The following is a 21428-nucleotide window of genomic DNA, read 5'->3' on the forward strand; positions in this document are numbered from 1 at the left end:
AAAATATACTTAGCAAACTTAAAGCTGCATCTGCAATACCCGTTTTCATAAAAACATTCTCTGCTTAACACCAAATGAATTTTAGGACCCTTTAAAACTACTGTGTCTCTTTCTGTGATCTCAGATCTGCAAATCTAAGGATATAAAACTTCATTGTAATTCATTCTCTTTCTATTTCCCTATTCCTCATGGGGAGAGAGTCTGCTTTATTTCCTGCTTTCTTGCTTCTCTTCCTTGCCATGATTTAGGCTCATTGGAATATGAATCCCCTTGCTGTGGAGCTAATCAGACTGTACAGACGTGCCCTGTATGCAAACAACTGGAGTGCTCCTGCTCTATCTAATGATCTACCACACTTACTCTTAGCCTCATACTCTGTTCTCATTGCTGACAGGCTCTCCAGCCTGGGAAATTGAAGAAGGATGACCTAGCTCAGACTCAAGATTTCCCCACAAGGCAATAGGAATGCATCAGGGTTGGTTCTCGGAGCTGAAGTCTGAAGTCAAGGCTAGACAGGAAGGATGCAGGTTTAAATATAACCTTACAATCTCTTTTGTGGCTTAGACGCAGATAATCAAATGCAGAAGGATTAGGGAATGCACATGTGATCTCTTCAGCAGTGCATATACACAGGAAAGGACATGAAGTTAATGTAGAAGGTAGAATAATGATTTTGGGTATTTGTTAGCAGAGTGTACTTGCTTCCAGGCTGGCCATGGCCTCACCATCTGAGATGTCCTATTCATTTCATTAGAGCTAGTGGAATAAGGACATTACTTCATGAAGATAAAGATTGATTACTTGGATCTTCAGAGTCAGCTTGAATTTGGCTTTGAATATCCACTGGCAAGCGCGCTTCAGCAACTCTACTATATCTCTGTTCTCTCAAATAATTTCTCTCAAATCTTTCATTTTTTAAGAATTATTCTTCCAGGTAGGTATATTTCACCCATCATGCCCTTTTCACACATTTTAAGGGGTATTTTTCTTACAGATACTCTTGGTCAGATTGTCACAGGTGGCCTTTGACACTGAGCTAGATACTCACAAGACCTTGAATTTCCTAGTAACAGTAGTGTTTCTCAGCTAGCAAACTGGCAGGGCTAATATAATAGATATTTTTGTGTCAATTGTAACTTCAGTTCCCAGATCTGTAAGTACAGTGGAAACTCATAAATAAAACCCAAAAGAACACATACGGCTTTGAACCACTGCAAGATTTCTCGATTGGCTAGAATGTGGGTAGAATACTGAACTTACAAATTCATATGAACAGTTCAGACATCCCAGCATCTCAGAGTAATGTGTTGTACATAACATTTCAGCGTACTAGAAATCCCTGAAATGACATTTGCTGTGGGATTTAGGTCACTGTAGTGATAAGAAGTCCATTGTATCCTGGTACATTGTACTAATGATCAGTATATAGTATCTAACCAACAGAATGATTGAGACTGGAAGTGACTTCTGGAGGTCATCTGGTGAAGCAGGGCCACCTAGGCTCTGGGTTGCCCAAGACAGTGTCCAGATGGTTTTTGTGTATCTTCAAGGATGGAGACTTCACAAACTCCCTGAGCAATCTGTGCCAATGCTCAGCCACCCTCACAGTAAAAAAAAAACCCACAGTGTTTCCTGATCTTCAGATGAGACCTACTATGTTTCAAGTGGTGCTCATTGCCTGTGGTCTTGTCACTGGGTACCACTGGAAAGACCCTGGCTCCATCCTCTTTGCACCCTCCTTTTAGGTATTTGTACACGTTGATGAGATCCCTCCTAAACCTTCTTTTCTTCAGGCTGAACAGTCCTAGCTCACTCAGCTTTTTGTTACAGGAGATATACCTTCACCACCTTTGTGATCCTTTTTTGGACCCTCGCCAGTATCATAGAATCTTAGAATATCTCTAGTTGGAAGGGACCCGTAAGGATCATCGAGTCCAACTCTCAGTAGCTCCATCTTTTTCTTGTACTGGGGAGCCCAGAACTGGACCCAGTACTTCAAGTGTGGCCTCACCAGTGCTGAGTAGTGTCACCCCACTCAGCCTGATGGCAACACTCATCATCAATACATCCCAGAATACTGTCAGCTGCCTTGAGGGCACGTGGTTGGCTCCTTTTCAGCTATGTCCACCATGAACCCCAGATATTTGCAGCTGAGTGGCCCTCAACATGTACTGTGCATGTGGTTGTTCGTTCCCAGGTGCAGGACTTTGCACTTGTTGAATTTCGCGAGGTACCTGTCAGCCCATTTTTTCAGCCTGTTAAGGTCCCTCTGGATGGTCGCAAAATCCTCTGATGTATCAGCCACTCCTTTCAGTTTTATATCATCAATAAACCTTCTACTTCTAAAGTACCTCATCATCCAGATCATTAATGAAGATGTTCAATGGGATCAGACTCAGTATTGACCCCTGGGGTACACTGCTACTTTCTGGCCTCCAGCTAGAATTCATGTCACTGATCATCATGCTCTAGGCTTAGACATTCAGACAGTTTTCAGTCTATCTGCCTCATTCAGTACAGGCTCATCTAGCCCGTGCTTCATCAGCTTTTGTGTGAGGGTGTAATGGGAAACAGTGTCAGAAGCCTTACTGAAGCTGAGGTAGATAATGTCCACAACTCTCCCTCTAGTTACCACACCAGTCGTAGCAGTAGAAGGTTATCAGGTTGGTCAAGCATGAACGGGTGTTATTGGCCAGACAATTACATTTCCAGCAGGCAGAATTACTGGCAGCATGTATAAGAACAGATTTAGGGAACTGACACAAAAGACTGAAACAAGATGTGACTCTGGCCTCCTGTCTTTGAATAAAGTTAAATGAAATGAGTGCCACTTCTCCCATATTAAGGGTTGTGTATTTTTTTCTTGATATCGATAATACATAGATCAAGATAGTCCTTTCTTGAAAAAAAAAAAAAAATTGAAAGGAGAAAATACCTTTCTTATCTAACTCAAGCATTCACTTATGTTGTAGGATATCACAGCAGAGGTGTTAAGCATCTGATTTCTTTAACTGTTGTAGATTTTGTGACCATGAAAGCTTTAGAAGCCTTTCTTGTTGGGGATATTCTGCTTTGGGTAAGTAGTCAGCTACTTACTGGCCTGAAGAGATAATAGTTCTGCAGTTGGAAATAAGGGCACTTGAGATACTTGGATGCTTATCCCAGCTCAAATGAATATTTAAGGATTTTATATGAAGTAGACAAGCTTCAACAAGAGAGAGAAGATCCTTAAATATTCATCAGAAAAAGGATTAGGGTTTGAGTCTCTCTGGTGAATGCCCTAACAACTGGTCTGCAGAATTCTCTTTTTTCCTTCTCTATTGCTCCTTGAGTAGCTAAGTTTTTCTTAAAAAACAGAACAGCTTCATAGGTAGACCACAAGAGAGCTTTTCCCCAGCGCATCACACAGACTCATAATTAAGCACAGACCTAAGATCAGACTTCTTCTACAGATCAAGCAGAAAAAGGAATTAATATGTTGGCCTCCTATGTGCCAGGTGAAGACTTAAATGGTTAGGTTTCTGGATGTGAAAGGAGGCATGTCTTTCTCAGGTGGGTTTATATGTGATTTGAACTGTGCTAATCTACTGTGCATCCCATAGAACCTGAGGAATTACTAAGTAAGTACTACGTACTACTCTGTGGCTGATGTACTAATAATACTGGGACTTTAAAAGGAAAATATATAGTAGATTTTAAAAAGTCAGGTTTCCTAAATGATGGGTTTTAGTGTTTTTGGGCCTTTATGCCCTTCTTGGAAATCTGTCCCTAACATGTCAGGTATCTGTAACTGAAACCATTCTTAAAATATAATTACAGTGTCAGATCACTTTCATCCTTTTTTGGGGGGAGGGAAGGGGATCAAAGGAAATACAAGACTTTTTTTCCTGTTAATGACATGTTTTTTGTATTTCTAGAACAACTTTTATATCATAATTGCTCATTAAAAATAGTGTCTAGGACACAGAGCCCTTTCTGGAGTTTTCTCTTTTTTTTCAGGTTTGTAGCTAATCATTATGAGCATCTGAGCAGAGTGATAAACAGGAGCTATCTGGATGTTTTAAAAGAAGAGTGGTGACACTGAGTAGAAAATGAAATGTCAAATTGACCCAGCGCTTTTTTTCTTAAAATGGAGCTTTTTACAGTCTCATTAGTCAAGATATTGTTGATTACAAGAGTTCTTATTAAAATTTGTTAAAATCTCACACTTAGCAGACAATTTTATTGAATATTGCTGGCATAACAGCACAAATCCTTCTCACTAGCAGCAAGCAAATTTCCATAAAGCTTTTGCAAAAAAAGAGGGAGAGAAAAAGTAAAGGAAAATAGCAACTTTTACAATGTTATGTTGTGCATAGCTACTATTTGGCAGGGGTGTGGAAATCGTCATCTTTAAGTCACTCATATAGCGGACTTTTACATCTGTAGTTACAATTTTGCTCCCTTCATAAGCTTTTGGAGCATTTATCTTCATATTGTCTTTGGTTAGATTGCAAGCTGTGTGGCTCAGGGCTGATGTCTCATATTTGCCTGTGAAGTATGCAACAGAAGTGGCTTCTATGTAAATTGACTTGAATTATAGTGTGTCTCTTATAGGTAATATCTTTCATCCAAGACAGAATATTGAAACCTGTTCTTAGCTTTTATGTAGCCTGGTTAAGAAGAACTTCTCATGTCAGTGAAAGTTTCACATGAGTAAATGTGAAATGAAGATTTGATAAATAAAATTATTCTTCTGTGTTCTGAATCCATTTCCTTCTTTTACTCTTGTGCTCAGGAAGGTACGATGAAAGGAATGGTAAAATTAAATGTTCCTTATGTTACTGTAATAAATCCCACATATACCTAAGCTTGTGTTTGTGGGAATAGAAAAGAATCTGTCAAGCAGTAGTACTACCTTTGTGTGTGTGTATGTGTTTCAGTTGTTAAAAAAATGCTATTGTACAGACAGATTTATGAAAACAGTGTTTTGGAGAGGGAAAAAAAAAAGGTGGAGGATTTCTTTTACCTTTTTCATAGAGAACAATTGTCTCCTCATGCTCAGGAGGAGCTGACAGCTTAACACCATTCTGCTTTGTATAATATTTGTTTATTTTTTAACAGGCTATACCCTATATGAATGATACAGCAGTATTTGGTTTATACTGAAAACTCCCAAACTTTTTCGTATTGGTGCAGCACGTGAAAATTGAAAATGTGGTTGTAACAAACCAAAACGGTAAACTAAGGGCAAAGGAAAAACATTTCTGTCTAGACACTTCAGTGCTTCCAGATCCTCTGAAAAATTTGGGCCATGTAGTACCTTAGCACACCCATTTCTGTGTGTTGTTTAGGATTAAAGTTATGTTTTTTTCTGCAGGTCTCCTGATAGCCTCTGCTTAATGTGCCTTGGTAAACATTGTGGGGTGACCTGGGACTCTTGCTCTCCGTCCCTCCTCACCCATCCTGTCACTGTAGGGGCTGCGTGCACAGCCAAGACGATGTGGGCAGGACATCCTGTGTCCTGCAACCTCAAGCTGAACTGTAACTCTGAATACAGGAAAGGGTAATGTATGTTGCTTACTGACCTGGGAGCCAGGAGGATTTAGAGCTACTTCAGGACCTGTACATCACTAGCAGCATTAGTTGCAACCCAGCATCTGGGTGAAATCTGGTTTAAGCAGTAAAATACCAAAGAGATTTTCTACAGTCTCTGGATTACTGTTCACTATGTTTTGATTATTTTTAGTGTCATGTGTTACTAATCCATTGGTTGCACCAAAAAAACCCCAAAAACCCAACCAATCAAAATAAACAAACAAACAAAAAAAAAATCAAAACACCAACCCAAACCAAAAAAACCCAACAAAAATCAAAACAAAATATAACCAACCACACAAAAAACCAACAACAATAAAAACAAACAAACAAACAAAAAACCCAAACAAAAACGAAAGACAAACTCAACTGTTTTACCTTTGGCAATCTGTTTACATACAGCATGAGGAAATGGAACTGGCCCTTCTTTGCTGGAACAGCTTGTTATTCTAAATATTTCTGTGCCCTTGCCAAAATATCAGGAAAATTAACTTTAAGTAATCTGTTGAAAATAATAGTAAAAACCATTGAACTGTTAAAGTATAAACAAATCAAACACATTACAGACTCTCCTGTTATGGTTCTAAAATCATTTGGGCTTGAAATTAAGATTGGCAAGCCATGACTGCATTTAGTAAAGAGAAAATGAAGTATTAATTGTTCTATTTTTCAGCATCCAGTCTGCAATTTGAATATGTAATCAGTTTCTTCTGTAACCTCTGATATAAGACTTTGATGCCTGAGAATTGTTCATACAGAGTTCCAAACATGCCCTAGTTTTTGTTTAATTTTTTTCTTTATTTTTTGGATTGACATTGAATATTCCAGCTTGCTTTTCAGCTTTGCTGTTCCTGTCATTGCCAGTGAAATAATATTAATAATCTGAAACTTTCAGTATTTCATTTCCTTTGAAGTTGTGAATAACAGATTTTGAGAGATGTTGCTGTTCAAGGACTTTGTAAAGTGGAATGTTCTAAGGCACAAATTAGGTTTTGATTTGGCTGGCCTATTTCTGAGATCCAGGGCCTGATTCTTCTCATTGTGTGAACAGTGGGAAAGCTAAAACTCATGGTATTCCAGTGGTAGTCACTTACAGTGTTTCTTCTAATAAAGTATCTTCTGTCTTGCTTAAAACTGTATTTACTACTTCTGAAATTATGAATTTAAAAGTAAAATGTATATTGTGGCCCTTGTAACTTCACCATTGTTCCATAAGCCTGCTACATAACCAGCTGCTTTATACTTCTTCAGAACGAATGGAAAAAAATGGAAAGCAGTGAAATCAATACCGATCTATTTTGTCCATATTCAGTGAATGAAAAAGTAGCCTTTCCTAATGAATAGAATCAGGTATTTGCACCACTGAGTACTTAAATATAAACCTGTTATCCGTAGCCATTCGTTAATTAATGATTTGCCTAAGTAGACACAAGGGAGAAGAAAACAGAGGTAGAACACTTGGAAATGGAGTTAATACTCAAATGCTAAAGACATAGTTTTCAAAAGGACAGTCAAGTGAATCAAATGCATAATGAAGTGTGTCTTAAAATTGCATATTAACTGATGGACCTGTGGATAAGTGCATGAGGTCAGTATTGAAATGAAAGGAAGCCTGTACAGGAGGGAATGGAAAGGGAATATTTATGTATTTGCTACATGTTATAACCCTATTTCTCTAATTCCAGATCTTTACATATACAGTATTTGTAAGAAACAATCTGATGCCAATTAATATAGTGAAAGCATGTGTTTTGAGACATACCTTGCTCAAAATGTCTCATAACCTAAGTAGAAGAAATGACAGCCTGGAGCAGTAATGGAGAGACAGGATGTTCTTCTTGTTAAAGTACCAGCAAAGGGATCTTGGGAAATCTGAGTTCAACTCTCAAAGTTCTTGAAAGCTCCATGTGATGCTAGGCAAGACACTTGAGCATCTTAGCAAGGCCGTCAGTCTCTGGAATACCTTAGACTCTTGGGTACTTTTGAAAATTGTTTTCCATAAACTGTCAGCAGCACTTTTGTGTTGATCCCATCTTTCACTTGTGTTTTCAAATATCAGCTCCATCATAACAGAGATGGATGTCTCCTGGTTGTGTTGTAGAGCACTTAGTGAACTGAAGCCCTTCATGTGAATTCCTAAGTCCTCTGTGAGGGTGAATGTGTATTCCACATCCTGGAACGCCCAATTCTTAAACAATGATAAGCTGAACTTCAATTATATTGTAGAAAAATAATTCTTATACTGCTAATTCACATTTAATAGTTCTTATTACACTATTCCTTGAATGAACAGTGCTACCAGTCTTGTGTTGAGGCTTGAGCCTTATACATGAGTACTCTGGACAGTCAGGTGAATGTGGTATATTTTCTGTAATGGATTTGCAGAGCTGCAAAGTTTTTCAGCCATGTACTGAGCTATCTCAATAATTTATAAGCATCTCCTCATGAAACTTATTCATGAAATCCATGGGAAACAGTCCTGAGACTTGAATTCATAGCTTTATATAATACGAATTCAGATGGTTCTTCATCCAACAGTACAGGTGTTCTGTAAGTGGTGGAAACTGCATTCTCAAGACTATTTTATTACTATAATATTGTACCGTCAGAAGCAAAACCTGGAGGCCTTTAGAACAAGTGAAGAAGTTGATCTTCTAAGGTAAACAGAAATTTTTCAAATATCAGGGCTTGTGTAAAGACAATGTAAGATTTCTGAAAAAGAGTGGTAACTAAAATGTGTAAACCCCGTGTAAACCCCGAAGCATCTAACTTTAAGACTCCTGGGTGCCTAATGGGGTTGAAAGCTTGACTTGGTACCTTACTCCCTACAGGATGCACGGAAAGAGGAACCAAAGGTTAGAGTTAAATACCCTTATGGCTCTAGATGCTTTGAGTGCCCTTCAATTGTGTGCAGCAATGGGCTGCTGTAGGAGAGCCTATCTGGTTTTCAGTGGTCAAGAGAAGGCGTTTCTTTTATATATCTGTTAAAGTGCAGATATATGTTTGCATATATCTGTGCACCTGTGCATCCTACAGTTTTTTTGTAACCTTACAGAAGTGGATTGGGATACTGGAAATCTAGAAATGCCTAACATCCTGCTTTTCAAGGGTTTCCATGGCTGTAGGGATTGGATATTCCTGTACCGGTTATCCTGGAATCTTCCTTGCCACAAGAAAGACTAGGAGTTTATTTCTTAAAGTCAGAAGTAGGCAATGCTATTACACACGCAAGTGCTGGGAAGGAAATACACACCCTGTTTCAGAAGTAAAAGCTCTTTTTGTTCTGTTGCTGTTTGATAAGCATGTTTTTAGTGCTTAGGATGAATTTATACAAGATATATTTTTATTTGGAGTGGTATATTGGCTTGAATAATGCCATAAACTTGAGGCCCCCAACACAAGAGGGGTATAGACCTGTTGGAGTGAGTCCAGAAGAGGGCCACGAAGATGATCAGGGGACTGGAGCACCTCTCTTATGGAGACAGGCTGAGAGAGTTGGGCTTGTTCAGCCTGAAGGAGAAAAGGCTCCAAGGAGACCTTAGAGCAGCCATCCAGTGCCTACGAGGTACTGGATTTACAAAGGGGCCTACAAAAGAGCCAGTGAGGGACTTTTTACAAGGGCATGTAGTGATAGGATAAGGGGCAATGGCTTTAAACTGAAAGAGGGTAGATTTAGATTAGATATAAAGAAGAAATTCTTTACTCTGAGGGTGATGAGGCACTGGAATAGGATTGCCAGAGAAGTTGTGGATGCCCCATCCCTGGAAGTGTTCAAGGCCAGTTTGAATGGGGCTTTGAGCAACTAGATCTATTGGAAGGTGCCCCCGCCAATGGCAAGGGGTTTGGAACTAGATGACCTTTACGGTCCCTTCCAACCCAAACTGTTCTGATTCTATAACTTAGTCTTGCCACTCTCTGGAGATTTGATCTTAAATCTGCCTGTCAGGAGATACATGTGTTTGTATATGAGTATGAAATTATTGTTACTGAAGCATGGGATGAATTGCTTGAGGTAGTTTTCATGTGAACTTAGCTCTATGAAGTTGGTTTCATGTGGTGTGATGATTCTAGCTAAATGGTTTCATTTCCTATCCCTGCTGCTCACTTCTGCTTGACACCAGCATTTCTTCTGTTGCTTGGTTTGGCAAAACCCTTCATAGAGTTTGGCTTTCCAGTGGAAACTGATCTGGTTAATAATAAGCCATCCTAAAGACAGAGGTCTGCAGAAAGCATAGCTGTTGAGTTTTAAGTGTGTATGTAATAAACCAGTACTACCCCTGGACATACTATAGTATGCAGGCTGACATTAGATGATTTAAATCTTTGTTCAGGAATTAACGTGGGGGTTTTCGAGGATCTAATTGTAGGAATTGGATGTCTGCATTTCTAAGGGACTGGTCTACAGGTCTTTCATGCTACTTCCTGAACCTCACTCATCCTATATTCTTGGTTAATAAATGCAAATTTTTGTATATATGGAAGGCTAAGGACAATTCATAAAGGCTGTCTCTATGACCTCATTTTATGTAGCCTAGAGAATTCAAATAGACAAATCTGTTGTCAGAAATATAAAGCTGTGTTTCTGAAACCACTATCAAGTAGCAGAGGAATGATTATGTTGTCAAAAGATTAACATTATATGTCCTGTGATCAAATATTGAGAGTAAAGGCCGAACCACGAGAGAAAGAACCTCTTTTTAAAATAGGCACTTGTGAAATGGGACCAGAACTGTGTAATAGAACTACTGAAGGAAAAAAAAAAAAAAGTCAAATCTTTACTGTCAGAAGCCAAGACAAAAAAATTGAATAGAATTTCAGATTTGATTGGTTTGATTTGGTTGGATTGGTTTAGTATTCAAGTTTACCTGATGATTCTTGTGGAATTTTCTCTATTTTCTCGATAGATCGGGATATCTTAATGTTCTCTCCCTTTTAATCCATTGAAGAAAAAAGTAAGTGAAATAACTCAGTGTTGCAATATCTTGCTGACTATTATTCTGAAATTTTATGAGGAAATGAAAAGTCAGTGATAATGATGCATTTCACATTCTCTTGCCTCTTCTCCCAGTAGAGTAAAATAAAAAATCACATCTTCAAAGTCTGATATTCTCATGAAAAAGTTAAATTAACTAAACTCAGATCTATTTTTGCTCTGTGGGGAAAAAAAGAAGAGCTGAGAAGGCTTTTCAGGAGATTATAGCTCTCTAGAGCTATAATCCAGAGCTTTTCTATGCCCTTTTTGTCAGTTTAGTAAGGGGAAAAAAGGAGAGGAAGACAACATAAAAATGCAACAAATGCAACATGAGAAGAGTGTTATGATTACTCATAATAATGGCATAGTTTCATATGCTTACGTGTGAACGTCAGTGCAGCTTCCATATTTGCCCTGCCATCTGTGAGTACTAAAGGTTATGAATGTGTGATAACCACGGGTAGCAACGCAAGATACGTACAATGTAGTATCATTCAGACCAACAATGGCTTTAATATCTGGAAAGAGACCCTCCCTTCTCACTTGGGTAGTCTGCTGTGCAGTTGATCCTGAGCAAGTGCAGATTGGAGCCCTATTTAACCTATTCACAAGTGATGGAAAGTTATCCAACAACTGTGATTACATAGAAATATCTTAAACCAGTTCAACAGACACTGAAAGATATTGAATTTTTTCCCCCTCTATTTTTTGTGGGTATATGGGAACTGGGAAGATCAAAGTTTAAACAAGACTATTTTGATAATATGCTTTAATTAATGGATACAGATGCGTAAGGTATATCACAAAAGTCTCAGGAAGACCATGATGCAACCATTTTGCAAGACTTTTTGTACTTGATATTCTATAATCCCATGATTTGTGAGCCCTCACAACAAAGATAAAAATACTCTTTTATTCTATAATTTTGATGCTTTGCTTTACAGTCCAGTTTCTAGAAGCTGACTTGGTGGCCAGACCTATTCAATGTCTTTCCATAGACAACATACAGGAAACTACTGTGAGTTAGGAATGTAGATGTATCCCTTGCCCAGCAGTTTGTCAGGGTGCTCAGTGTCACTGAATCTGTATGGGTACCCTTCTTACTTTGCCAAAGTACTCTGGACTATCACCCTGTTTTCTGCCCTGCCTTAGCATAGAGAACCATGTTGTAGAAGTCAGGGCTTCTTCCTGGTTGTGAAGCTTTAGTGGAGAGGTAAGGAAACATCCACCTTTTCTGGAGTCAAAGGACAAATACCATCTTAGCTCTCCTGCTCTTCAAGGATATCTTCTAATGATTTAGTTAAACAGCTCTGAACTGCAAAGGGGAGAAAGAATTTCTCAAAAATCAGTAGGTTTGTGAAATCCAAGATATTTTAACATAAGACTGAGCATTGAGTGAGGATAAGGAAAGTCATAAAACTTCATTGAACCATACTGTGACTACTTGCACCTTTTAGAAGAAACCATATTACAAATACTTGACATTCCACTGTGGTCTGTAGTATTAACAAAAAAAGCCTTCACTGATTCTATTTCTGATTTACAAAGATTAGTCTCTAGGACATGCAAAATATGTGCAAAGCCATGCAGTATAATTTTACATTTGGAGCAGAAAGAATTGTGTTTAAGTGATAAGAAGATGTATTGGAGACTGCTTTATCTTCAAGTTGCTAATCAGTTAAGATTCTTTAAGGGATGTAGAGAGGATACTAGAAAAAAAATTTATCTAAAGCTACTGCTCAGGAATACAGTAATCAGTTATCAGAGCAATGTAAGTGAGACTGACTTTCCTTTTTCCCCAAGAGAACTGTGCTGTGATCCATGATTCCTGTATAACCCCTGTTTATATTTCACTGCCTCCAGGTATTAAATGTAGGCTCAATAGAGCTTGTGGTAGGCAGAATGACTAATTACTTGAGCTTCTGACCCTGTTCTGCTCTGGTAAGATTGAGTATCTGTTGACATGGGTGCACCCACCAGTCAAAATAGTGTTTTAACTATTGATGTTTTGACTGTTTGATGTACTGATCATCCTTTGGCAAGCCACTGGCTTATGCAAACACTACCGTAATTGTAAAAATTATGCAATTCTGTGTGCTGAAATTATGCATCAGTGAAGAACTGAACTAAAAGCTTACCTTTCAAAGAGTCTTGATATGTAGATTTGCCCTTCATTTTGGCTACACGTGGCTGTACACTAATATTTCCCTAATCAGTCTCCTACATTTGTCATACCACCAGGACAGGTTCTGCTGCACTCATCCCCCACCTTAGATTCCTCTTCTTTATTAATGGTGGGTTTAGGTGTTTTGTCGTGAGCCTCCCGATCCATCTGAGATGGCAGCAAATGGAATGTAATGAACACCATCAGTGGATTTTTCATCATTTTTAGAAAAAACTCCTGTGTTTTCTCTCACTGCCTTTTATGAAAAATAGGCCCATCAAGCTTAAAAATGAAATATCTCCCTATGTTAAAAGAAAAAAGGCATCTCTTCAGTTCTTCTTAATGATTCATTACTGTCGACACCATAAAATTGGCCATGTCAGGTTGTTGTTATAAGGGGTGTCCATGACTAGCAGATTATGTGGACCAGATTATTTATAAGCATTTTTGAAAGTTCTGATTAGTTTACAAAGAGGCACTTTGTTGTTTAAATGAAAAAAAAAAATTAAAGGGGATGCATAGTTTTACTCCTATGTCTGTCTCCTTAGCTCCTGACATTTTTCCAGAAAATGGCTAGTTGAAGAGAGGAAAATTTTGTGTCATGTAAGGTATATCTGTTTTGGATGAAAGTGTTCTGTCTCTTCTACAGTATGTGAAGGATTGTCTTTGACACTGTATTCAATAAGGGATTGTTACTACTCCCCAAGTAGGTACTGAACATGCTGTGTGTGTTTCCAGAACATTACCAGACTCTTCAAGTAGAAAGGCAGGAGGCAAAAGTTTTGCAAATACTCTTCTAATGAAGTCAGAGACAAATGGAGCAATGTTTGTCCCTTTGTGAGCCATGAAAGAGCATTCCACAGAATAAATGGATCACCAGCACCAGTGTTTCATTTGGTTTTTTGTTTTTTTTGGTTTTATCTTTTTGTTTGTTGTTTTTTTGTTTGTGGTTGGGGGTTTTTTTGTTTTGTTTTTGTTTTGTTTTTTGTTTGGTTTTTTGGGTTTTTTTTGTTTTTGTTTTTTTTTCTATGGAAGCATGTTTAGATAGCATTTGGCGCTTCTTCCTTATATAGCCGCTGTTAGTGACTGATTCTGTATTACAGAGGGCAGGGCTGCCATCCAGATTGAGCCAGAAAGGCTGGAAAAATGGGCTATCAACCACCTTGTGAAATTCATTGAGGACATACATTGGAACAAGGGAGATTCTGACTGGATACAAAGAAAAACTTTTTCAATATGAAGAGAGTGTAGCATTGGAGGAAATTGCCTAGGGACATTTTATTCTATCCGTTCTAAGTGGTTTTAAAGGCCAAACTGGATAAACCCTTGAACAACTTTGTCTTATCTCATAGCTGACCCTGATCTGAGCGGAAAGTTGGACTTGGGACCTCAAGAGGTCTTTTCCAAGCTCAGTTATTCTATGATCGGATTTTAAATATCAGTAAATTTGTAGATGCTAATGCATTGGGTAACATACCCCTTGTTTTCACTTTTTTTATTACTTCCCTGTACTGTTAGATAAAATTTATTGAAATAAGCAATACTACCACTGGTATGTTGATTGTCCAGCAGTTACTCAAGCTAGGCAGGGACTAGTGCTGAGGGACCTTATGGTCTTTGAATAATTTTGTAAAGCTTTGTATATTCTGACCTTTAAATAGAATAAAATAAGTTGTTAAAATTCTGTATCTTTCATAGCTTTTTTAAGAACTTAGGTATGTTTCAATTTTCTGGAGGACCTGAAGCTGAAGATTTGTCATCTGTTTTATAGAGTCTTTACAAGACTTTATGGGTGCATTTCACACTATGAAAAATAGAAGTAAGAAAGCATGACTTGCAAGAAGTAATTTAAATGAATAGAATAAAACAGAAGACTGGTCTCTTCTATAATCCAACATTTATGCACAGATTTCAAATAAGACAAATTGTTTTCCACTCTCTGCCCATTTATGCTGCCTTTTATCTTTTCAGCACTTCTTCATTGCTATGTGTTTTAAGATTGCCTGGTCTCATTTAGATTGCTAGTGTGGGATTATTAATTAAAAAACCCCAACCAATCAAACAGTATTTGGCGTGTGTTTATTGCTTGGTGGTGTGTTTTTTTTGTTTGCCCTTTTTTTTTTTTTTTTGTAGTACTATGTGGATTATCTGTAATAGCTTGACATCTGTCAGCTTCCTGAAGTTATCCTCTTGGTTCTTCTCCCTTGTTACACAATATCTCTCTGTTCTTTTTAGCTCATGCATGTAGTACACTAACATATTTGCCTGAGTCAGCAGGAAACTTTTTTTTGACTTTACTGGTTTTTGGACCAGGCTTTTGGGTCTAAGAGTCTTTCCTTACAAGCCAGACCTTCAAGCTCTAAAAATTAAGTTTCTCTCTAACATACTAAATCTACTTAGTGACAGGGAATCTTATGATAATGCAGTTTCAAGGGATTTAGTTTGGGGATCTCATAGGAAGGACTGAGATTTTGACTGCTTAAATGAAATACTATGTTATTTTAAAAGTAATTCACTTATCTTTCGTTATTTCCACAGTACAAGAAAAAAGTACTGTACAAAACCTCAATTTAACCAAAGAACTTTCTATTAATCTCCATAACTTTTGAATAAACATGTGTTGGTTGAGATACTTTGTTTCTTTTAATTCCTAATAAAATATTCCTGTTTGAATGAAAAGCTTGTATTAGTTCCAGTTGAACCATGATCCCTGTTTTAATGAAAGGTTGGTCAAAGAAGGCTGGAGGCCTGTAAGGGTATGTACCACTGAACCTAGTCCTGTAGCTAGAGCAGGAGACACAGTAAATGTCCACCTGGAATGGATTTATAGAACTATTCCAGATGACCCAAGACCTTCAAATAAACTTTTGACTTACACTGTCACCCTGCCCCAAGCCACAACTATTTTGTGTGGCAGGAATAAACTGGGGAGTCATCACGAAGTATTTCAGAACCCTGGTATGTATTTCTTTATAAAAAAACCTCAGAGGACCTAAGGAAGCAGGCCATGTGTTATTTTACAATATTTAATAATATCATGAATGAAATATTTCTGCTGGATACTGAGTGACGTTACTTTAAAGTCACATGTGAATAGAAAAATCTCAGCTGCATTTCCAAGAATTTAAAGTTGCTGGGCAAACCAGTAACCGTTATGTCCTGTGGCACCCATTCATGCAGTGGTGGAAAATGAAAAACTACACAAAACAGCTGACACCCAGAGATGCATTAAAATGCATTAAAAGAAGTAAAAATCCCTTCTTGTTCCTCCTAGGATATCAGAGAAAGCTTGAAGTATGCGTTTAATTCAATGTGTCATTCATAATGCTAACAATTACTGATTGAATAATCTCAGTTTTCGCTGTTCATACAGTATCACGACCCCAAAAATTTCTACCACGGACTTGACTTATATCTCTTGAGCAAGTTATTTGCTCTCACAATTCAATGCTAGAAATGGCTTCAGAACCTCACTTCTTGGAACAGAAAAACATGGTGATTGTAATATTTTATTAATAGCAAATTTCTAGTATTCATGTTACAGGGATGTTTATGTAGGAGGGACTGAACTGAAGAAACCTACTACTTATGTGTTAATAATTTGAACTCATGCTTTCCCACAATCTGAGGATTTTGGTTAATGCTTCTGACATTTCAGTCTTAGTTCCAGCCGCGTCCCACATTTATTCTATCCCTTTGTTTTCACTTTCCCAAACTTCATGTCCCCTTTCCTACTGTCTTATCTTAATTGGACCTCAGCTGTTCCTTCATGCTGTCAGTTCTGAAATGTTCACCCACCTTTCTTTGATGCTGCTCTGTACAGGTGTTTTCAGCCTTACTGCCTGAACCCGACTGAGCAATAACTAATTCATCTTCACATGTAAGCTCTTTTGTAGCTATTATTTCTGGGATCTTGAGTCATAGTATGGAAAGGAAAATTATACCTTGGTTCTCTCTTTCATATTTAATAATGCATTTCAAAAAGAGATTCTTAGAGTGAAGGTAACGTTTCAATTGCATTAGACTTTAAATGAAATAACACCTAGAGTGTTTCAGTTACAGAAGTAGTACTCCTAATGAATTATATCCTAAGGTCCTTCATATTTAGTCAGTCTTTACCAAGTAAATCTTCTATCAGTTTCAAAGTAAAGGCTGTTTTTAGGAAATTAATTGAAGGGTGTTGCATATTCTCACTCTTATTATTAAAACAGGGCAGTATTTTTTGCAGGTTACTAATTCATTGCAAATCCAATTTGCAATGATTAATAATCGACATTCGTTGTCACTGTGGTTTGTATGGGCTTGCTACACTTAATTTAATAGAGGTAGTCCACTTTTTACTTCAGAAGCAATAACAACCTGTATAGCTCTGCTCTTTAGCGAAACATTTTTGGAACTCCAGATTGGATGAATCAGCATTTGGCTTTATTTCTGTGAAGAATCTTCAGAACCAAAGTAGAGGGATGGACCTCTCAACAAAGCAAACATATGTGGTACCTTTGGTAGTAAATATCACTGAAAAAAATCAGGCTGTGAATAACCAAAGAGAGAAAATTAAGGCCTTTTTTTTTTTTTTTTCCCCTTGAAAGGCTGGTCCTGTAGGTCAAACTGGAACACATTAATACTGCAAATTTGGAAGGCTGCATTACCACCACCTCTTTCCTACCCTTTCTGTGCCAAGGCTCTAGGGACTGCTAGATTAGTCACTTTCAAAACCAGTAAAACTGGTACATGCAATTAAATTATCACTGTAAATATAATACAAAGAATAGCAGCACTATTCTCTCAGCCAGTATGCATGGTGAGCTACAAAAACAATTTAGATGTAAGTGCTGTAATAAATACAAAAGGAAAGTTTAGTAAGTTTCTGTAAAGGAAAAGTTTTATATAGTGCCGTTTACAGAAAGCAAAAAATACCAAGACTCTTAACTTAAAAGTTTGTGACAAAACACTTAAAAGCATTAGAAGAGTCCTTTAGCCAAGACTCAGTTGTGAGGGTAAAGATCAGTCAAGATACTTCAATTAGTTCTGCAGAATAAAAGAGTGATATAAAGTATGGGATTGGGATATAGCACAGAAAGAGGGTGATTTTTTTTTTTTTTTTTTTTTTTAATCTTCATAGAATCATAGAATAGTTAGGGTTGGAAAGGACCTTGAGATCATCTAGTTCCAACCCTCCTGTCATGGGCAGGAGCACCTCGCACTAAACCATGTGGTCCAAGGCTCTGTCCAACCTGGCCTTGAACACCACCAGGGATGGAGCATTCACAACTTCCTTGGGCAACTCATTCCACTGCCTCGCCATCCTCACAGTAAAGAACTTCTTCCTTATATCTAACCTGAACTTCCCTTGTTCTAGTTTGAACCCATTCCCCCTTGTCCTACCACTACAGTCCCTAAGGAAGAGTCTCTCCCCAGCATCCTTATAGACCCCCTTCAGATACTGGAAGGCTGCTCTGAGGTCTCCACACAGCCTTCTCTTCTCCAGGCTGAACAGCCCCAACTCTCTCAGCCTGCCTTCATACGGGAGGTGCTCCAGCCCTCTTATCATCCTTGTCACCCTCCTCTGGACTCGCTCCAACAGCTCCATATCCTTTTATGTTAAGGACACCAGAACTGTACGCAGTACTCCAAGTGAGGTCTCACGAGAGCAGAGTAGAGGGACAGGATCACCTCCTTTGACCTGCTGGTCATGCTTTTTGATGCAGCCCAGGATACGGTTGGCTTTCTGGGCTGCAAGCGCACACTGCCGGCTCATGTTAAGCTTCTCATTGACCAACACCCCCGAGTCCTTCTCCACAGAGCTGCTCTGAATCTCTTCTCCGCCCAATCTGTAGCTGTGCCTGGGATTGCCCCGACCCAGGTGTAGGACCTTACACTTGGCTTGGTTAAACTTCATAAGGTTGGCATCGGCCCACCTCTCAAGCATGTCAAGGTCCCTCTGGATAGCATCCCTTCCCTCCAGCATATCAACCGAACCACACAGCTTGGTGTCATCAGCAAACTTGCTGAGGGCGCACTCAATCCCACTGTCCATGTCGCCGACAAAGATGTTGAACAGGACCTGTCCCAATACTGATCCCTGATTTTTTTTTTTTTTATAGGAGACACATATTTGAGCAGAGATGATATACAAAATGCACAAAACCAAAGAAAACTCAAAAGTACCTGTCAAGCACATAAATTTTGTAGAATCGTTTTTTTTTTTTTTTAATTCAAAGTTAATTTAGCACGGCAATATTCCTATTAAAACAGCCAAGTCTATGCAAAAAAAAACCTGTTTGCAACCAGGGGATTTCCCTGCCTTATGCAAAGCTTTACTCTTCCTTTACCGCTTTTTTTTTTTCCTGTTGCTTTATATGGAATTTAGGGATCCATCACTATTAGTTTCCAAATTTATTTCTTTCCACTTTATTCTTACTGGATTCAATGATTTGATGTACGTTTTTCTTCTGTAAAGAAACACACCATTACTCAAAAGCTGCTGTCTCTTCAAGTAGCTTACTCATTCTCTCATGTAACATCTCTGGATACATAGCTTCTCTGAATGTGTTTGGATTTTTCAGAGAGAACACTTTGTGAGCTTAAATGTCAGTGATTTCCCCAAAAGATGACCTCATTAAACTCTATATATGTTCCCCAAGAATTTACATTGTGGCTCCTGACGGAAAAGAGACTGCAAAAGTAACACCCATTTAATAAATCCCCTTTAATGACAAGTATGGCTTGGATTCGTTTCATTTTTCTTTCATGACAAAAACATGAGTCTCATTAAAACCGAAAACATGATAATTGCTATTAAAGTTAAAATTTTCAGAGTATGCGAAATGTGTGAAAAGTGTGAAAGCATCCAAGCTGATTTTGGTCAAAATTGCTTACAGTTTTTTAAAATGAAATTCATCATATTGAGTTTTCTTACTGGCATGCTCTGATTTTTCCATTTTGCTGACACTGTACTCAGAATTATTTTTTAAAGAGGTAGTGCCTTGTTCCACCCAAAATTTCTCAATTGCTTTGTTGAAGCAAGAAAGCAAGCAAGCAAAAAAATCCTTTTAATTCATCCGGGACAGCTTTTCAATGCCTTTGCTGTGTTCATGTCTTTAGGGAAAGTGTGGCAACTGTGTGATAAATTTGATGGTCATGAATATTTGTTTTATTCACATGCACTGTAATCCCTAATTCATTAGTGATGGGATTTCCTTGTAAATGTAGCACTAAAGTGCTATAAAAAATACTTTCTCTCTTCTGAATGAAATTAACTAGTAAGAAAATACAGCTAATTCAGCCATGTGCTATATTGGTTTATCTCTGGAGGTCAAAAGTGAGATTCTGGCAAAATTTTAAATAAATCAGATGTTTGCTTGTTAAAATGATAAAGCTGTGCTCTTTTGAATTGTGAGTTAATGAGCTGTATTTTTTCAATAATATTATGTCAATATACCTTGTGGTGTTTAGCTGAGTAATTAGATAAGTGCTTTAAGCTCCAAAATAATGAAATTACCACTCATGACTGCAAATAGATGCATGCTGTGCTTTAAATATACATTACATTCTCCTTAAGTCATTTCAATTTAGGTAGGTGCCTGTTATTAGAATTTATTGAAAGCAGTCTACTGTAGATCTTGCAGGTAAAACTTCTAATGTTGGTATGACATAGGATGAGCACAAGTAGAAGAGCACACAAAAGAATTTTGTGGGCAACTGTGGAGAACTCAGTGTAGATTTCACTGGCAGAATGAGGTTAACAAATTTCCTCCAGCTGCCAGATTTTTCTTCTGCCTGTCTTTATCAGTACTGCAATTAGACAGAAGGGTGGGAGAGCAAATACAATGTATTTCTACTGTGAACAATAATAAACTTTATTCACTTCTTTCTGACTGATCTGAACATAAAACATGTGAGTTTACCTGTTTGGTTTCATTTTGGTTTGGGTTTTTTTTGCATTATCTCCTTTGTTTTGGATTAGTGGGGTTTTTTTTCTACTAGCTTTTGTGGAGCTTTTACTAAGCTTTCAAAGGCATTTAGGTTTTGGTTGTTTTCGGTGTTTTGGTGGCAGGCTGTTCATGTAACACTTTAAGTAATTGCCCTACTTTATTTAGTTGGAATGACAAACAGTAGAAAGTTAATTAACACAAAAAAAAAAAAAGTTCACTGCAGGGCAGGTTAGTAGAATGCTAAAGAAGTCATGATTTAGAGTATTTGCACAACTTACTTTATACAGCAATTGCTCTTCATTATAATAATGCCAGGAGAGCAAATAGGAAAAAAAAAAAAAAGCGTTGCATTAGCAAACACTTAATGAGCATTTATAGCTGAATGGAAACCACTTTTATGTATTATTTCATTAAAAGTTTACAGGATCCATGAGACCAGAGAATAAATAAAGGTAATGATTTCAAAGTAATGGTCTCCTAGGGGGCATGAATACTGAACAAATGTGTTAGTCTTGCCTACTTACCTAAGCCTTAAAACTCAGGACTTTTTATACCTTAATTTTTCTACTCAGTCTTTCATTAAAAGATCAAAGTGTGCTATTAGATAAAAGCGAAACTGGCACAGGTGTTTCAAAATTATCATTAAAGCTGCATTCTCTATTGTAGCTTAAAAAGAGCTCCCTGTTTGTGTTAAATCCCCCACAATTTAAATCCTTTTTTCCATTGTGAAGGATAGCTCTTTGTGTCCTTGCAGGAAGTAGCAAGTCTTGTAAGGGTTGAT

The sequence above is a fragment of the Strigops habroptila genome, chromosome 4 (assembly GCF_004027225.2).
Source record: "Strigops habroptila isolate Jane chromosome 4, bStrHab1.2.pri, whole genome shotgun sequence".
NCBI classification, from domain to species: domain Eukaryota; kingdom Metazoa; phylum Chordata; class Aves; order Psittaciformes; family Psittacidae; genus Strigops; species Strigops habroptila.